Below are 17,932 nucleotides of genomic sequence, written 5' to 3' on the forward strand. Positions count from 1 at the left end.
AGTGATCGGGCAGGAGGACCATGGGTTGAACTTTGGGGCGACTGGCTCCATCGCGTATACATCCCGTAGCGCACGCTTCCGCTCCCACTTGGGAATGTGGGTTGCGTATATCATGTTCACCGTCCGCACTTGTGGGGGAAAGCCCTTCTGTCCATTGTTGTTTGGCGGCTTGGGCTCCTCGTCGTCGCTGTGCAGCCCCTTGTCTCTGTTTTCGGCCCTTAACTTGCCTGCCTGCTTGAACACCCAACAATCCATGTTAGTGTTATTGGCTGGCCTTTCGGCGGTGCCATGTATCTGGCACAAGCGATCGAGTATTCGGTCCAAACTGGACAGGCCCTGAGTATTCTTTTTGAATGGCTTTTTCCGCTGACCGGATTTATAGCCTTTGAATCCGACATTGACTGTCGTGTCTTCATTGCTGTCGCTGTTAACGCGGCGTTTTTGCTTATTCCGACGTGTCCTGCCACTTTTGTCCTTGGTATCCGATTTACCAGGGTTCTTTGATAAGTTGTTACTGCAAGCTAGCCAGCTGTCTTCTCCCGCGCAAAAGCGGGTCATGAGTGTCGTGAGGGCTGCCATGGATTTCGGCTTTTCCTGTCCCAGGTGCCGGGCAAGCCACTCGTCGCGGATGTTATGCTTGAAGGCTGCTAGGGCCTCTGTGTCCGGACAGTCGACTATCTGGTTTTTATTTGTTAGGAACCGTGTCCAGAATTGTCTGGCCGATTCCTCTGGCTGCTGAATTATGTGGCGTAAGTCGTCGGCATCCGGCAGTCGCACGTAAGTGCCTTGGAAGTTGTCGAGGAATGCGGCTTCCAGGTCCTCCCAAGAACCGATTGAGTCTGCTGGCAAGCTGTTAAGCCAATGTCGGGCCAGTCCTTTAAGTTTGAGCGGGAGGTATTTGATGGCGTGTAGATCATCGCCGCGTGCCATGTGGATGTGAAGGAGATAATCCTCGATCCATACCGCCGGATCTGCTGTGCCATCGTATGATTCGATGTTTACGGGTTTGAAACCCTCTGGGATTTTATGATCCATTACTTCATTCATGAAGCATAGCGGGTGTGCGGCGCCTCTGTACTGGGCTATATCACGACGCAGCTCGGAAGAGCTATGTCTGTTGTGTTCGGCCCGGCCGGATTCGTTGTATCCGGAGTGAAGATCATTGTCACATGTCGTAGGGCGCCTGCGCGATCCGTAGATTGATCTTGTTTGTCTTGCCTTATCCTCCAGTATGTCTCGCAGGTCGGGCACATTTTCCCGTGCCTTGGTTGAGCGGCGTCGGGGCATGGCTTGGGTGGAGGGCCGAGAGGCCTCTCTGTCGCGGCCGCGAGGTGGCCGGTCTGCCATGTCATGCGCTGGTGATGTAGGTGCTTCCTCCTCTGATCGGGGTAGCGGCCTGCGCTTCGGGTAACTCTTGGAGGGGCGTTCGAGTTCATACTCTTCGGTCGCAAGGACTTCAGTCCATCTGTCAGCTAGCAAATCTTGGGCAGCTCTAAGCTATTGCTGCTTTTTCTTGAGGCTGCTTGCCGTGGCTAAAATCCTGCGTTTAAAACGCTCTTGTTCGGCGGGGTCTGATGGTATGACGAATTCATCGTCATCGAGGCTTGCCTCGTCTTCGGAGGGAGGCATATAGTTATCATCCTCGACCTCTCGGTCTGCCGCTCTCTCATGAGGGCTGGCTTCTCCATCTTCCTGTGCCGAATCTTGCTGAGGTGGGTGCTCTTCGGCGCTATCCGGGGTAGTATTATCTCCCGTGCCGGAATCACCGTTTTTGCTTTGGCGGGATTTAGAGCGGCGCCGCTGACGCCGACACTTTGGCTGTTTCTTGGGGGCGTCATCCCCCACTGTTCCATCGCCATCTCCATCTTTTGGAGTATCCACCATACATATGTCATATGACGAGGTGGCCTTCCAGCGCCCTCCATGTGCTGGTTCCTGTTCATCTCCTACATCGTCGTCCATGCCGTCGATGTCTTCGGAGCTGAAGTCAAGCATGTCGGTTAGATCGTCGACAGTGGCTACAAAGTGGGTGGTGGGTGGACTTTGAATTTCCTTATCGTCCGTATCCCACCCTCGCTGACCGTAGTCCGGCCAGGGCTCTCTTGATAAAGAGAGAGACTTAAGAGAATTCAGGATGTCTCCAAAAGGCGAATGCTGAAAGATGTCTACGGCGGTGAACTCCATTATCGGCGCCCAATCGGATTCGATTGGCAGGGGCGCGGGGGGTTCGGAGTCTGGGGAGGAGTCCGGATCCTCGGAGTCACGGGTCGTGCAAAGTGCGGGGCTAGCGTTCGGCTCGATCGCTTTCGGGATCGCAGCCCCCGAGGTGACGTCCAATCGCTCATCCTCGATTGGCGCAATAGGCTCCGAGTTAGGGGTCGGAACCGATGCGTGTGCGGCCTCCAGGACACTGTCCGGGGGCAGAGCTAGATCATGCCCCTCGAGATAGTGCAGCACGCTTGGCCGTGGCTCGAGCCCGTCGAAGATGAAGTCTCCGCGGATGTCAGTCGTGTAGTTTAAGCTTCCAAACCTGACTTGATGGCCAGGGGCGTAGCTTTCGATCTGCTCCAGGTGGCCGAGCGAATTGGCCCACGGAGCGAAGCCGCCGAAGACGAAGATCTGTCCGGGGAGCAAAGTCTCAGCCTGGACCGCATCATTGTTGATGATCAAAGGAGCCATCAGGCCTAAAGGCAATGACACAGAGGAACTCTCAATGAAAGCACCAATGTCGGTGTCAAAACCGGCGGATCTCGGGTAGTGGGTCCCGAACTGTGCGTCTAGGCTGGATGGTAATAGGAGGCAGGGAACACGATGTTTTACCCAGGTTCGGGCCCTCTTGATGGAGGTAAAACCCTATGTCATGCTTGATTAATATTGATGATATGGGTAGTACAAGAGTAGATCTACCACGAGATCAAGGAGGCTAAACCCTAGAAGCTAGCCTATGGTATGATTGTTGTATATGGAGTTGATTGCCTACGGACTACAACCCTCCGGTTTATATAGACATCGGATAGGGTTAGGGTTACATAGAGTCGGTTACAATGGTAGGAGATCTTGAATATCCGCATCGCCAAGCTTGCCTTCCACGCCAAGGAAAGTCCCATCCGGACACGGGACGAAGTCTTCAATCTTGTATCTTCATAGTCCAGGAGTCCGGCTGAAGGTATAGTCCAGCTACCCGAACACCCCCTAATCCAGGACTCCCTCAGTGTGTACAGCAAAGATGATTGTGGTAAACTAAAAAATAAAGACTCAAATAATACAAGACGCTCCAAGCAAAACACATATCATGTGGTGAATAAAAATATAGCTCCAAGTAAAGTTACCGATAGAAGTAGACGAAAGAGGGGGTGCCTTCTGGGGCATCCCCAAGCTTTGGCTTTTAGGTGTCCTTAGATTATCTTGGGGGTGCCATGGGCATCCCCAAGCTTAGGCTATTTCCACTCCTTGGTCCATAATCCATCAAATCTTTACCCAAAACTTGAAAACTTCACAACACAAAACTAAGTAGAAAATCTCGTGAGCTCCGTTAGCGAAAGAAAACAAAAGACCACTTCAAGGTACTGTAATGAACTCATTATTTATTTATATTGGTGTTAAACCTACTATATTCCAACTTCTCTATGGTTTACAAACTATTTTACTAGCCATAGATTCATCAAAATAAGCAAACAACACACGAAAAACAGAATCTGTCAAAAACAGAACAGTCTCTAGTAATCTGTAGCTAGCGCAAGATCTAGAACCCAAAAAATTCTAAAATAAATTTATGGGCGTGAGGAATTTATCTATTAATCATTTCAGAAAATAATGAACTAAATATCACTTTCCAAATAAAAATGGCAGCAGTTCTCGTGAGCGCTAAAGTTTCTGTTTTTTACAGCAAGATTAACAAGACTTTCCCCAAGTCTTCCCAACGGTTCTACTTGGAACAAACACTAATTAAACACAAAAAACACAACCAAAACAGAGGCTAGATAAATTATTTATTACTAAACAGGAGCAAAAAGCAAGGAATAAAAAATAAAATTGGGTTGCCTCCCAACAAGCGCTATCGTTTAACGCCCCTAGCTAGGCATAAAAAGCAAGGATAGATCTAGGTGTTGCCATCTTTGGTAGGTAATTCTTCAATGAGACATCTATCATCCTTAGGAGTTTCTTTATTTTTATTGATTATCAAACTTTTAGGCACAAGATCGAAAAATTCATTTGTAACAAATGGTTCCTTAATGATAGCAAAAAGATTGCGATGAATACTTATAGATTTGAGATCCGCAGTTTCCTTACTGGAGGATTCACCCTTATTTTTAGGAACATACATAAGCTTGGCAATTTTAGTAGGAGGACTTGGAGTATTCTTTATGGAAGAAAAAGCGGTTCCCAAGTTGGTAATAATACCCTCAAGTTTATCGATTCTAGTGGAATCCTGATTTATTTTCTCATTAACTATAGGTTCCTTTTCTTTACTATTTTTCAAAGTGACTCCTACTTTAGATAAATATTGAGTGATTCGGTTGTGGATATTTTTATCCAAATTTTCAATTAACTCTACAGTAGCAACCTTATTTTCAATAATTTCAAGTCTTTGCATTACATGCTCCAAAGTTAACATAGTTCCATTAACCAAAAGAGGTGGTGAGCCAAACAAATCTATCATAGCATTATAAGAATCAAAAGTATGGCAACCCAAGAAGTTCCCTCCGGTAATGGTATCAAGGATATATCTATACCAAGGAGTAGCGCCTAAATAAAAATTGCAAAGAAGAACAGAAGTGGATTGCTTCCTGGTAGATCTATTTTGAGCATTGCAAATTCTATACCAAGCGTCTTTTAGATTTTCTCCCTCCCTTTGCTTAAAATTTAGAACTTCATTCTTGGGAGACAACAGAGAAGAAAAGGGACTAGCCACAACGACAAGCAAATGGAAAAGAGGCGAGCGGAAAAGATAGGGAGGATAGAGAGAGAGGGCGAATAAAACGGCAAGGGTGAAGTGGGGGAGAGGAAAACGAGAGGCAAATGTCAAATAATGTAATGCGGGAGATAAGGGTTTGTGATGGGTACTTGGTATGTTGACTTTTGCGTAGACCTCCCCGGCAACGGCGCCAGAAATCCTTCTTGCTACCTCTTGAGCACTGCGTTGGTTTTCCCTTGAAGAGGAAAGGGTGATGTAGCAAAGTAGGGTAAGTATTTCCCTCAGTTTTTGAGAACCAAGGTATCAATCCAGTAGGAGGCTACGCGCGAGTCCCTCGCACCTACACAAAACAAATAAATCCTCGCAATCAACGCGATAAGGGGTTGTCAATCCCTACACGGTCACTTACGAGAGTGAGATCTGATAGATATGATAAGATAATATTTTTGGTATTTTTATGATAAAGATGCAAAGTAAAATAAAAGCAAAGTAAAAATCAAAGGAAATAACTAAGTGTTGGAAGATTAATATGATGAAGATAGACCCGGAGGCCATAGGTTTCACTAGTGGCTTCTCTCAAGAGCATAAGTATTTTACGGTGGGTGAACAAATTACTGTTGAGCAATTGACAGAACTGAGCATAGTTATGAGAATATCTAGGTATGGTCATGTATATAGGCATCACGCCCGAGACAAGTAGACCGACTCCTGCCTGCATGTACTACTATTAATCCACACATCGACCGCTATCCAGCATGCATCTAGAGTATTAAGTTCATAAGAACAGAGTAACACTTTAAGCAAGATGACATGATGTAGAGGGATAAATTCATGCAATATGATAAAAAACTCATCTTGTTATCCTCGATGGCAACAATACAATACGTGCCTTGCTGCCCCTACTGTCACTGGGAAAGGACACCGCAAGATTGAACCCAAATCTAGGCACTTCTCCTATTGCAAGAAAGATCAATCTAGTAGGCCAAACCAAACTGATAATTCGAAGAGACTTGCAAAGATAACCAATCATACATAAAAGAATTCAGAGAAGATTCAAATATTGTTCATAGATAAACTTGATCATAAACCCACAATTCATCGGTCTCAACAAACACACTGCAAAAGAAGATTACATCGAATAGATCTCCACAAGAGAGGGGGGGAACTTTGTATTGAGTTCCAAAAAGAGAAAAGAAGCCATCTAGCTAATAACTATGGACCCGAAGGTCTGAGGTAAACTACTCACACTTCATCGGAGAGGCTATGGTGTTGATGTAGAAGCCCTCCGTGATCGATGCCCCCTCCGGCGGAGCTCCGGAACAGGACCCAAGATGGGATCTCGTGGATACATAAAGTTACGACGGTGGAATTAGGGTTTTGGCTCCGTATCTGATAGTTTGGGGTACATAGGTATATATAGGAGGAAAGAGTGCGTCGGTGGAGCAACAGGGGGCCCACGAGGGTGGAGGGCGCGCCTGGGGAGGGTAGGCGCCCCCCTAACTCGTGGCTTCCCTGTTGGTTGCTTGACGTAGGGTCCAAGTCTCATGGATCTTGTTCGTTCCGAAAATCACGTTCCCGAAGGTTTCATTCCGTTTGGACTCCGTTTGATATTCCTTTTCTTCGAAACCCCAAAATAGGCAAAAAAACAACAATTCTGGGCTGGGCCTCCGGTTAATAGGTTAGTCCCAAAAATAATATAAAAGTGAATAATAAAGCCCAATAATGTCCAAAACAGAAGATAATATAGCATGTAGCAATCAAAAATTATAGATACGTTGAAGACGTATCAAGTCGCAGACGGGGAGGAGTGGAAAACTTGACTGATTTGGGTGTGGGGTGGGCCTACACTCGACAGAGAATAATAGGAGGTGCGGAATGGAGGGATGGCCTGGCCGTCGGCGGGGTAGTGTTTCACAGCGAGGCGCGCAAAACAACGCCACTGGACGCCGGAGGCTGGAGCAGGCGGTCCCGGCAGCGCTGGGGGAAGAAGACGAGAGATTGAAGAAGAATGTCGGCCGTTGGATGTAAATCCAACGCCTTGCTTAGGCTTCGACCTACTGGCCCATATGTCAGCCAGTCTATTTGTTTTTTAGTCCATTTGGTGGGCTGGGTGAAACAATGATGTAGCATCTGTGCAGCCCGTTTATATATATGGTAGATTTTAAAGCCCATTTGCATTTTTCTCGAAATCCCAGACTTGCTGGGCTGGGTGAAAATATCATGTTGGGCTGGACGGAGAAATGTTATAAAAACATAAACACATGATTGCGCGTGTATTACTGCATTGGTTAGTAAAATCTTTGCAAGCTTATGTACGCAATCACTAGAAGTTAACTTGCCAAGTTATATATAAACAATTATTATTATTATCATTTTGTAAGAACTTTCAATTTACGAAATAAAATATCATTTTAATTTGATGAGTTAATAGGGCGTGGGGTATTATTATTTTTTAGGCTAGACGTGGGAGAATTGAGTTGGTTGTAGGGAAAAGTACTGGGAGAAAACTCAGTTTACATTAAAAAGGAAAGTGGGAGAAAATTCAAATATAGGATTAATGAAAACGAAAAATAAAGGAAGCGGGGAGGTCTATAAAATGGCTGGACGAACGACAGGTTTAACGGAATCTTATGTTGTTTCTATTATATATATATGTAATAAAACAAGATATAAATATAGGTTCAGTTTTGCATTCTTATAGAAAACATAGGTTCAGTTTTGCATTCTTATAGAAAAATAGAACTGATTTGAGCGTTGTCTTGAGAAAACAAATATAACTTGGGCTGCTAATGTTATAGACAAGCTAGGTTGGGAGGCCCAGAGGCCGCTTGATACCTGCTCGATCCAAAAAATGTTGAAACATGTCATGGGCTGCCCATGTTAAACAACAAAACCTAGGCCATGGACCTGATGGACCCAGGACTGTCAGCCTCTCGACGAACAGTTGTCTCTTGATTCCTCTTGTTTTGCTGACCATGTTGGGAACGACAGACGGCGGCGCCGCAGCGAGAGCACCAAGGCGGAGGACGACATCGAGACCTCTGACCGAACGAACCGGAGCGGGGGAAGACGCGGGCAGAGGGGAGTATGAGGGTCGACTTGTTCGGGTGCAGGGTGGGCTGGTGGAGCTGCCGCTACTAGACAATGTGTGGAAGTAGAGGGATGGCCTCGCCAACGCCATAGGCTATGATGGCTAGCCGCTGTATAGGAAGAGGATGAAAGATTGAACAAAATGAAGAAATAAAAATGGATAGGTGGTTGGTCCCATATGTCTGTGTAGTAGACCTGCTGGGTCCACCTAAGAAGGGGAATATGTTGAGAGGAAGGAGATTGAAAGCACGACAGCCGAGTGAACTAGTTTTTTTTTGAAACGGTCGAGTGAACTAGTTACATACATAAGCAAATAGCCACTAAAAAAGCAAACATGTTAATGGGTTCTTAAAAGAAATATTTTGGACAAAATAGATAATTACGACACATAGGCTAATGCATGAAACACTCACATGATAAAGGTGCTTAAACAGATAAAGTACAACATTTAGACCTTCCTAGCACTCTTGATCATGACGCTGCTGCTATCTGTGTACCCGTCGGTTACGGGAAGCAGACACACCCTCTTGTCCAAGATACGCCTTGTCGGATTCGGGGTTCGGCAAACCCTTGAGGTTCGAACTCTGGTTTGCGCACGAAGATCTCTCTCTTCCTAGCTTGCTCTTGCAACGATCTCAAGGCCTAGCTCGCCGAACCCAAGGAACAAGAGACACGAGGGTTTATACTGGTTTGGGCCACCGTTGTGGTGTAATACCCTATTCTAGTGTGGTGTGGTGGGTTGCCTCGTGGGCTGAGGATGAACTAGTACAGTTGATGAACAACCTCCTGAGGAGAGGTGTTCTTGGGCTCGATGAGCTGGTGTGTCTGACAATGGTCCGAATCATCCGTGCTATGGTGGTGGCTAGCCCTATTTTTAGAGGCCCAAGTCCTCTTCCCAAATGTTAGGCGGGAAGGGACCCCACAACGGCCAATTTTGAAGGGGGACGACTAGTACAAGTTATCCTGACAAAAGGTGGTCTTCACCTGCCAAAAGCTCTTGTGGTGATGCAGCTGTGGGCTCCGCGGTGACCTCGGTCCTGCCGTCCTGCTGGTCTTGGTCTTGTTGCACCGATATGGAAACCTTTGCCTGATGCCTCGGGATTCCTCGCCTGCGCATGCCTCTTTAGCACCAAAGAGGAAACTGGCACTCTGCGCCCGCCTGGCTTCGGTTGTCATGGCTCACGTCACGCAAACCTCGCAAGGTGCCCCCCGCCTTGATATCTCCGCTCCTTAGGAGCCAGTCCCAGCGAGGCTGCCCCTGACGAGGTCCTGTGTCGTCCGCCTCGCGAGGCTTGGCCCCTCGCGAGGGTCTTGAGTGGTTGCTGATGAAGATGGGCCATACCGGGCCACCGGTAGAGCCACGCCACGGGCCGCAGGCAGGCAAGTCTGGGTACCCCCGTTCCCAGGACACCGACAGTAGCCCCCGGGCCCAAGGCGCGCTCAGACTTGGCTTCGAGGAGAAGCAAAAGGGCAAGTGCGGAGTGCTGAGGGCCCCAACCGCCTGCGGCCTTGACTGACGCGTGGCGATTGACAGGACGTGGGCGTCTCCGCTTCCCCACGCTGCCTTGATATCCGCCTGGCTAGGCGGCCTCTGTTGTCTACACAACCCCACTTTCATTGCTGGTAGCGCATTCCCCAACTCCTCCGTCTTCCCGAAAGCAACGGTCTCCTCCTCCAACTCGATGAGGATCCAATCCTTTCCACCGCCATGGCACCAAGCCGGAAGAAGAAGGGGAAGAAGAAGCCATAGGCTTCAGCCGAAGCACCGCCGGCCTTTGAGCCCGCCGTCGAGTAGTCGGTGGTGCTTAACCAGGAGGCGATGGACAAGGTTCGCCCAGCAATCGCCGCCGATTCCAATGAGTGGGGGGATATGGTGGCTTGGCCTGCGTCCCGCGCTGTGGTCGACAGGACGACCACCGAGATCCCCATTCATCTTCACGCCCTCTGGGCTGGCCTGATCCCCCTTTCTCCGCCTTCTTCAACATCGTGCTTTCTCACTAGCAGATCAATATGTTGCACATGGATCCTCAGTCCATTGTCCTTCTTGCAGTTTTCACCTTTGTCTGCGAGGCCATGGTGGGCATTGCTCCTTCCGTGGCCTTACTCCGCCACTTCTTTTCGTTGCATCTGACTAACCCCTGGTAGCGCTCTGGATGCTTGAGCTTCCAAGCCGTGGCTGCGATGGCCGACGCGGGGATTGACTTCGAGCTTTCGCCATCTGTGAGTGGGTTCCGAAGGCGGTGGGTGCTCGTGGATGCCGGCATGCTCAGCCCCCTGCTCTTGCTTCCGATGGCACCAGCTACTCCTAGCTCCGGCTGGGGGCACGAGAAGCTCTCTGACCAGCGTCTCGCCCATGTCTGGCGCCGGCTGACTAGGCTGAAGGATCTTGGCGTGACGGCACCCATGGTGGTGAAGGAGTTCATCTGGCGCCGCATTGCTCCGCTCCAGCACCATTCTCGTCCAATGTGGACCTTCTCTGGCAGCAAGGACCGCATAAGGCTTCACGAGCCCAGGCTTCCTCCTGAGGCGCAACGAACTGTGCTTGAGCTCCTGATGGGTGACCCGTCGCCAGCCAACATGCCGGAGGAGGGCTGCCTCTTGTACTGCTGCTCGAACAAGGTGGAATTCACGAGGCAGATGCTCCACTTCGACGAATGGGGACTATGCCCGGTTGGCCTTGAACGGCGTCACAAGAGCCCCGTCTTCGTGGCCCCCTTGCCCACCGCCAGCGTGGTGCTCGCCCCGGAAGTGGGCGCAAGGGGGCGGTTGCCATCGAACGCTGGCGGCACGACCATTGAGCAACCGGCGTTGCTCGGGGCTCCCGAAGCGTCGTCCCCTGGGGATCGAGAGAGCTGTCCTGAGGAAGCAGCTGAGGGGACGACACAGTCCGATACTCCTGAGGCCGAAGCCCCCAGGGCCCTGGCGAGTCGCCACGAGGCAGGGACCGGGGACTCCACACGGCCCAGCATTCCTGAGGTCGCCTCCTCGGGAGCCACACCAGCCGCGCCCGGCATTGGTGACTGCATCCAGAGCTTCGGCCGGCTCCAACCAAACTTCAAAGTGCTCCGCAAGAGGAAGGGGTCTCCAAGCTTATCTTTGTAATTTCTTGAGCGCGGCTTCTCCTCCTGACCATAGTTCCTTAGGGCCCCTTCTGCTAATGTGACAAAATATCCCGAGAAGCGACCTCCGCCCGCTTCAGGCCCTCCGCTGACCTTGAGCACCTCATGTCGGCCTGCCACACAGGGCACGGGGCCTGCCGAGGAGGTGGATGCACCGGCCTGGCGCCTCGACCCTGCGCTCTTGTTGTTCCACCTTCGTGGTCCCGCCTGGGGTGTGGAGAGTGTGCTGAGGGCCCCACCATTGGTCATTGCCCGTGGCTGGACGACCTCGGCGCTGGTCTCATCTTCGAGCAATGAGGCCCCGCCCCGTCGGGCCTCTGCCGTGGCCTGAAGGGCAGCCGGAAAGGCGTCGGCCTCCAGCCCCCTGCTAGGAGCAGGCGAGCCACTTCAAACTTCTTCAACGACCCCTGGTGCGGAGGACGGACCTGGCTGCGCGTTCGAGCTTGCGCACAAGCGCGACACCGTCCGTCATGAGCTCTTCAGGGAGGCAGTGGGCGTGCTGAGCCTACTCGGGGAAGAGCTTGTGGATGTTGACGCCCGTCTTGAAACCAAAGGCCTCCAGCTGGCGGACGGATGGGATCAGCTGAAGGCAGCCATCGACCTCAGGCGTCTCCAGCGCGAACGCACCAGCATGCAGGCCGAGGCATCCCTTGCTACCTCGCGTGAAGCCAGCGCCCGAGCCTTGGAGGAGGCCAGGGAGGCTGACCACCGCTGCGAGGCCACAGAGAAGTGCGAAGGGGAGCTCCGGGCCCTAAACGCCTCCCTGGAGCAGCAGGTTGAGGCGCGCAGGGCTGCCTTGGCGTCGATGAAGGAGGCGCCTTCCAAAGAGGAAGAGATCTTGAAGCACGAGGAGGCGCTAATGCTGGTGTTGGGGATGTAGTATTTCAAAAAAAATCATACGATCATGCAAGATCTATCTAGGAGATGCATAGCAACGAGAGGGGAGAGTGTGTCTACGTACCCTTGTAGACCGATGAAGCATTTAGTAACGCGGTTGATGTAGTCGAACGTCTTCGCGATCCAACCGATCCAAGTACCGAACGTACGGCACCTCCGCGATCTCCACACGTTCAGCTCGGTGACGTTCCTCAAACTCTAGATCCAGCTGAGGCCGAGAGAGAGTTTCGTCAGCACGACGGCATGGTGACGGTGATGATGAAGTTACTGACGCAGGGCTTCGCCTAAGCACTACGACAATATGACCGAGGTGTGTTTCTGTGGAGGGGGGCACCGCACACAGCTAAAACAATTGTCAACTTGTGTGTCTATGGGGTGCCCCTCCCCCGTATATAAAGGAGGGAGGAGGAGGAGGCCGGCCTAGGAGGGGCGCGCCTATAGGGGGAGTACAACTAGGATTCCCAATACTAGTTGGAGTCCCCTTCCTTTTCCAGGAGGGGAGAGAGGGAAGGAGTAGGAGAGGGAGAAGGAAAGAGAGGGGGGCGCCACCCCCTCCCTAGTACAATTCGGACTTGCCATGGGGGGCGCGCGGCCAACCCTTGAGGCCCTTCTCTCCTTTCCCGTATGGTCCATTAAGGCCCACTATTTCCCCCAGCGAATTCTCGTAATTCTCTAGTAGTTTGAAAAATAGCCGAATCACTCGGAACCTTTCTGATGTTCGAATATAGCCTTCCAATATATTGATCTTTACATCTCAACCATTTCGAGACTTCTCGTCATGTCCGTGATCTCATCCGGGACTCCGAACAACCTTCGGTACATCAAATCACATAACTCATAGTACAAATCGCCATCGAATGTTAAGCGTGCGGACCCTACGGGTTCGAGAACTCTATAGACATGACCAAGACACATCTCCGATCAATAACCAATAGCGGAACCTGGATGCTCATATTGGCTCCTACATATTCTACGAAGATCTTTATCGGTCAAACCGCATAACAACATACGTTGTTCCCTTTGTTATCGGTATGTTACTTGCCCGAGATTCGATCGTCGGTATCATCATACCTAGTTCAATCTTGTTACCGGCAAGTCTCTTTACTCGTTCCGTAAAGTAACATCCCGCAACTAACTCATTAGTCACATTGCTTGAAAGGCTTATAATGAGGTGCATTACCGAGAGGGCCCATAGATACCTCTCCGACAATTGGTGTGACAAATCCTAATCTCGATCTATGCCAACTCAACAAACACCATCGGAGACACCTATAGAGCATCTTTATAATCACCCAATTACGTTGTGATGTTTGGTAGCACACAAGGTGTTCCTCCGGTATTCGGGAGTTGCATAATCTCATAGTCAGAGGAATATGTATAAGTCATGATGAAAGCAATAGTAATAAAACTAAACGATCATTTATGCTAAGCTAACATATGGGTCTTGTCCATCACATCATTCTCTAATGATATGACCCCGTTCATCAAATGACAACACATGTCTATGGTCAAGAAACTTAACCATCTTTGATTAACGAGCTAGTCAAGTAGAGGCATACTAGGGACACTCTGTTTGTGTATGTATTCACACATGTACTAAGTTTTTGGTTAATACAATTCTAGTATGAATAATAAACATTTATCATGATATAAGGAAATATAAATAACAACTTTATTATTTCCTCTAGGGCATATTTCCTTCAGTCTCCCACTTGCACTAGAGTCAATAATCTAGTTCACATCGCCATTTGATTTAACACCAATAGTTCACATCACCATGTGACCAACACCCAAAGGGTTTACTAGAGTCAATAATCTAGTTCACATCGCTATGTGATTATCACCCAAAGAGTGATCATGTTTTGCTTGTGAGAGAAGTTTAGTCAACGGGTCTGCCACATTCAGAGTCGTATGTATTTTGCAAAATTTTCTATGTCTACAATGCTCTGCACGGAGATACTCTAGCTAAACGCTCCCACTTTCAATATGTATCTAGATCGAGACTTAGAGTCATCCAGATCGGTGTCAAAGCTTGCATCAATGTAACTCGTTACGACGAACTATTTGTCACCTCCATAATCGAGAAACATTTCCTTATTCCACTAAGGATAATTTTGACCGATGTTCAGTGATCCACTCCTCGATCACTATTGTACCCTCTTGCCAAACTCATGGTGAGGTACACAATAGGTCTGGTACACACCATATCATACTTTATAGAACCTATGACTCGGGCATAGGGAATGACTTTTCATTCTCTTTCTATTTTCTGTCGTGGTTGGGTTTTGAGTCTTTACTCGACTTCACACCTTGCAACACAGGCAAGAACTCCTTCTTTGACTGTTCCATTTTGAACTACTTCAAAAACTTGTCAAGGTATGTACTCATTGAAAAAAATATCAAGCATCTTGATCTATCTCTATAGATCTTGATGCTCAATATGTAAGCAGCTTCACCAAGGTCTTTCTTTGAAAAACTCCTTTCAAACACTCCTTTATGCTTTCTAGAAAATTCTACATTATTTCTGATCAACAATATGTCATCCACATATAATATCAGAAATGCTACGGAGCTCCCACTCACTTTCTTGTAAATACAAGCTTCTCCAAAAGTCTGTATAAAACTATATGCTTTGATCAACTCATCAAAGCGTATATTCCAACTCCGAGATGCTCGCACCAGTCCATAGATGGATCGTTGGAACTTGCACACTTTGTCATCATCTTTAGGATTGACAAAACCTTCTGGTTGCATCATATACAACTCTTCTTTAATAAATCCATTAAGGAATGTAGTTTTGGTATCCATTTGCTAGATTTCATAAAATGCGGCAACTGCTAACATGATTCGGATAGACTTTTAAGCATCGATACGAGTGAGAAAATCTCATCGTAGTCAACACTTTGAACTTGTCGAAAACCTTTTTGCGACAGTTCAAGCTTTGTAGATATTAACACTACTATCAGGGTCCATCTTCCTCTTGAAGATCCATTTATTCTAAATGGCCCGCCGATCAATGGGCAAGTCCACCAAAGTCCACACTTTGTTCTCATACATGGATTCTATCTCAGATTTCATGGCCTCAAGCCATTTTGTGGAATCTGGGCTCATCATCGCTTCCTCATAGTTCGTAGGTTCGTCATGGTCAAGTAACATGACCTCCAAAACAGAATTACCGTACCACTCTGGTGCGGATCTTACTCTGGTTGACCTACGAGGTTTGGTAGTAACTTGATCAGAAGTTTTCATGATCATCATCATTAGCTTCCTCACTAATTGGTGTAGGAATCACTGGAACTGATTTCTGTGATGAACTACTTTCCAATAAGGGAGCAGGTACAATTACCTCATCAAGTTCTACTTTCCTCCTACTCACTTCTTTCGAGAGAAACTCCTTCTCTAGAAAGGATCCACTCTTAGCAACAAAGATCTTCCCTTCAGATCTGTGATAGAAGGTGTACCCAACAGTTTCTTTTGGGTATCCTATGAAGACACACTTCTCCAATTTGGGTTTGAGCTTATCAGATTGAAACTTTTTCACATAAGCATCACAACCCCAAACTCTAAGAAACGACATCTTAGGTTTCTTGCTAAACCACAGTTCATACAGTGTCGTCTCAATGGATTTTTAGACGGTGCCCTATTTATCGTGAATGTAGCTATCTCTAATGCATAACCCCAAAACGATAGTGGTAATTCGGTAAGAGACATCATAGATTGCACCATATCAAATAAAGTACGGTTATGATGTTCGGACGCATCATTACATTGTGGTGTTCCAGGTGGCGTGAGTTGCGAAACTATTCCACATTGTTTCAAATGAAGACCAAACTCATAACTCAAATATTTGTTTCCATGATCACATTGTAGAAACTTGATTTTCTTGTTATGATGATTTTCCACTTCACTATGAAATTATTTGAACTTTTCAAATGTTTCAGACTTATCTTTCATCAAGTAAATATACCCATATCTGCTCAAATCATTTGTGAAGGTCGGAAAATAACGATACCCGCCGTGAGCCTCAACACTCATTGGACCGCACACATCAGTATGTATTATGTCCAACAAGTCTATTGCTCGCTCCATTGTTCCGACGAACGGAGTCTTAGTCATCTTGCCCGTGAGGCATGGTTCGCAAGCATCAATCGATTCATAATCAAGTGATTCCAAAAGTCCATCAGCATGGAGTTTGTTCATGCGCTTTACACCAATATGTCCTAAACGGCAGTGCCACATATAAGTTGCACTATCATTATTAACTTTGCATCTTTTGGCTTCAATATTATGAATATGTGTATCACTACAATCAAGATTCAATAAACCATTTATATTGAGTGTATGACCATAGAAGGTTTTATTCATGTAAATAGAACAACAATTATTCTTTGACTTAAAGGAATAACCATATTGCAATAAACATGATCGAATCATATTTATGCTCAACGCAAACACCAAATAACATTTATTTTAGGTTCAACACTAATCCTTAAGGTAAAGGGAGTGTGCGATGGTGATCTTATCAACCTTGGAATCACTTCCAACTCACATCACCACCTCACCCTTAACTAGTCTCTGTTTATTTTGCAACTCCCGTTTCGAGTTACTACTCTTAGCAACTGAATCAGTATCAAATACTTAGGGTTGCTATAAACACTAGTAAAGTACACATCAATAACATATATATCATATATACCTTTGTTCACTTTTCCATCCTTCTTATCTGCCAAGTATCTAGGGCAGTTCCACTTCCAGTGACCATTTCCTTTGCAGTAGAAGCACTCAGTTTCAGGCTTGGGTCTAGCTTTGGGCTTCTTCATGGGAGTGGCAACTTGCTTGCCATTCTTCTTGAAGTTCCCTTTCTTTCCCTTTCCCTTCTACTTGAAACTAGTGGTCTTGTCAACCATCAACACTTGATGCTTTTCTTGATTTCTACCTTCACTGATATCAGCATCGCGAATAGCTCGGGAATCATTTTTGCCATCCCTTATATATTATAGTTCATCACGAAGTTCCAGTAACTTGGCGATAGTGACTAGAGAACTTTGTCAATCACTATCTTATCTCGAAGATTAAGTCCCACTTGATTCAAGTGATTGTAGTACTCAGACATTCTGAGCACATGCTCACTGGTTGATCTATTCTCCTCCATCTTGTAGGCAAAGTACTTGTTAGAGGTCTCATACCTCTCAACTCAGGCATGAGTCTGAAATACCAATTTCAGCTCTTGGAACATCTTATATGCTCCGTGGCGTTCAAAACGTTTTTGAATTCCCGGTTCTAAGCCGTAAAGCATGGCGCACTAAACTATCAAGTACTCATCATACCGAGGTTGCAAAAAGTTCATAACGTCTGCATCTGCTCCTGCAATAGGTCAGTGACCTAGCGGTGCATCAAGGACATAATTCTTATATGCAGCAATGAGGATAATCCTCAGATCAGGAGCTAGTTTGTGCTACCTCTTGAGCATGCGTTGGTTTTCCCTTGAAGAGGAAAGGGTGATGCAGCAAAGTAGCGTAAGTATTTCCCTCAGTTTTTGAGAACCAAGGTATCAACCCAGTAGGAGATAACACACAAGTCACCTAGTACCTACACAAACAATCAAGAACCTCGCAACCAACGTGATAAAGGGGTTGTCCGTCCCTTCATGGTCACTTACAAAAGTGAGATCTGATAAAGATAATAAGATAAATATTTTTGGTATTTTTGGTGTATAGGTTACAAAATAGTAAACGAGATGCAATAATAAAAAGAGATACAATATAATAAGGAAGCGACCCGGGAGCCATAGGTTTCACTAGTGGCTTCTCTCATGATAGCAAGTATTACGGTGGGTGAACAAATTACTGCCGAGCAATTGATAGAAGAGCGCATAGTTATGAGAATATCTAGGCAATGATTATGAAATATA

This window comes from Triticum aestivum, chromosome 1A (assembly GCF_018294505.1).
Source record: "Triticum aestivum cultivar Chinese Spring chromosome 1A, IWGSC CS RefSeq v2.1, whole genome shotgun sequence".
Classification (NCBI taxonomy): Eukaryota; Viridiplantae; Streptophyta; class Magnoliopsida; order Poales; family Poaceae; genus Triticum; species Triticum aestivum.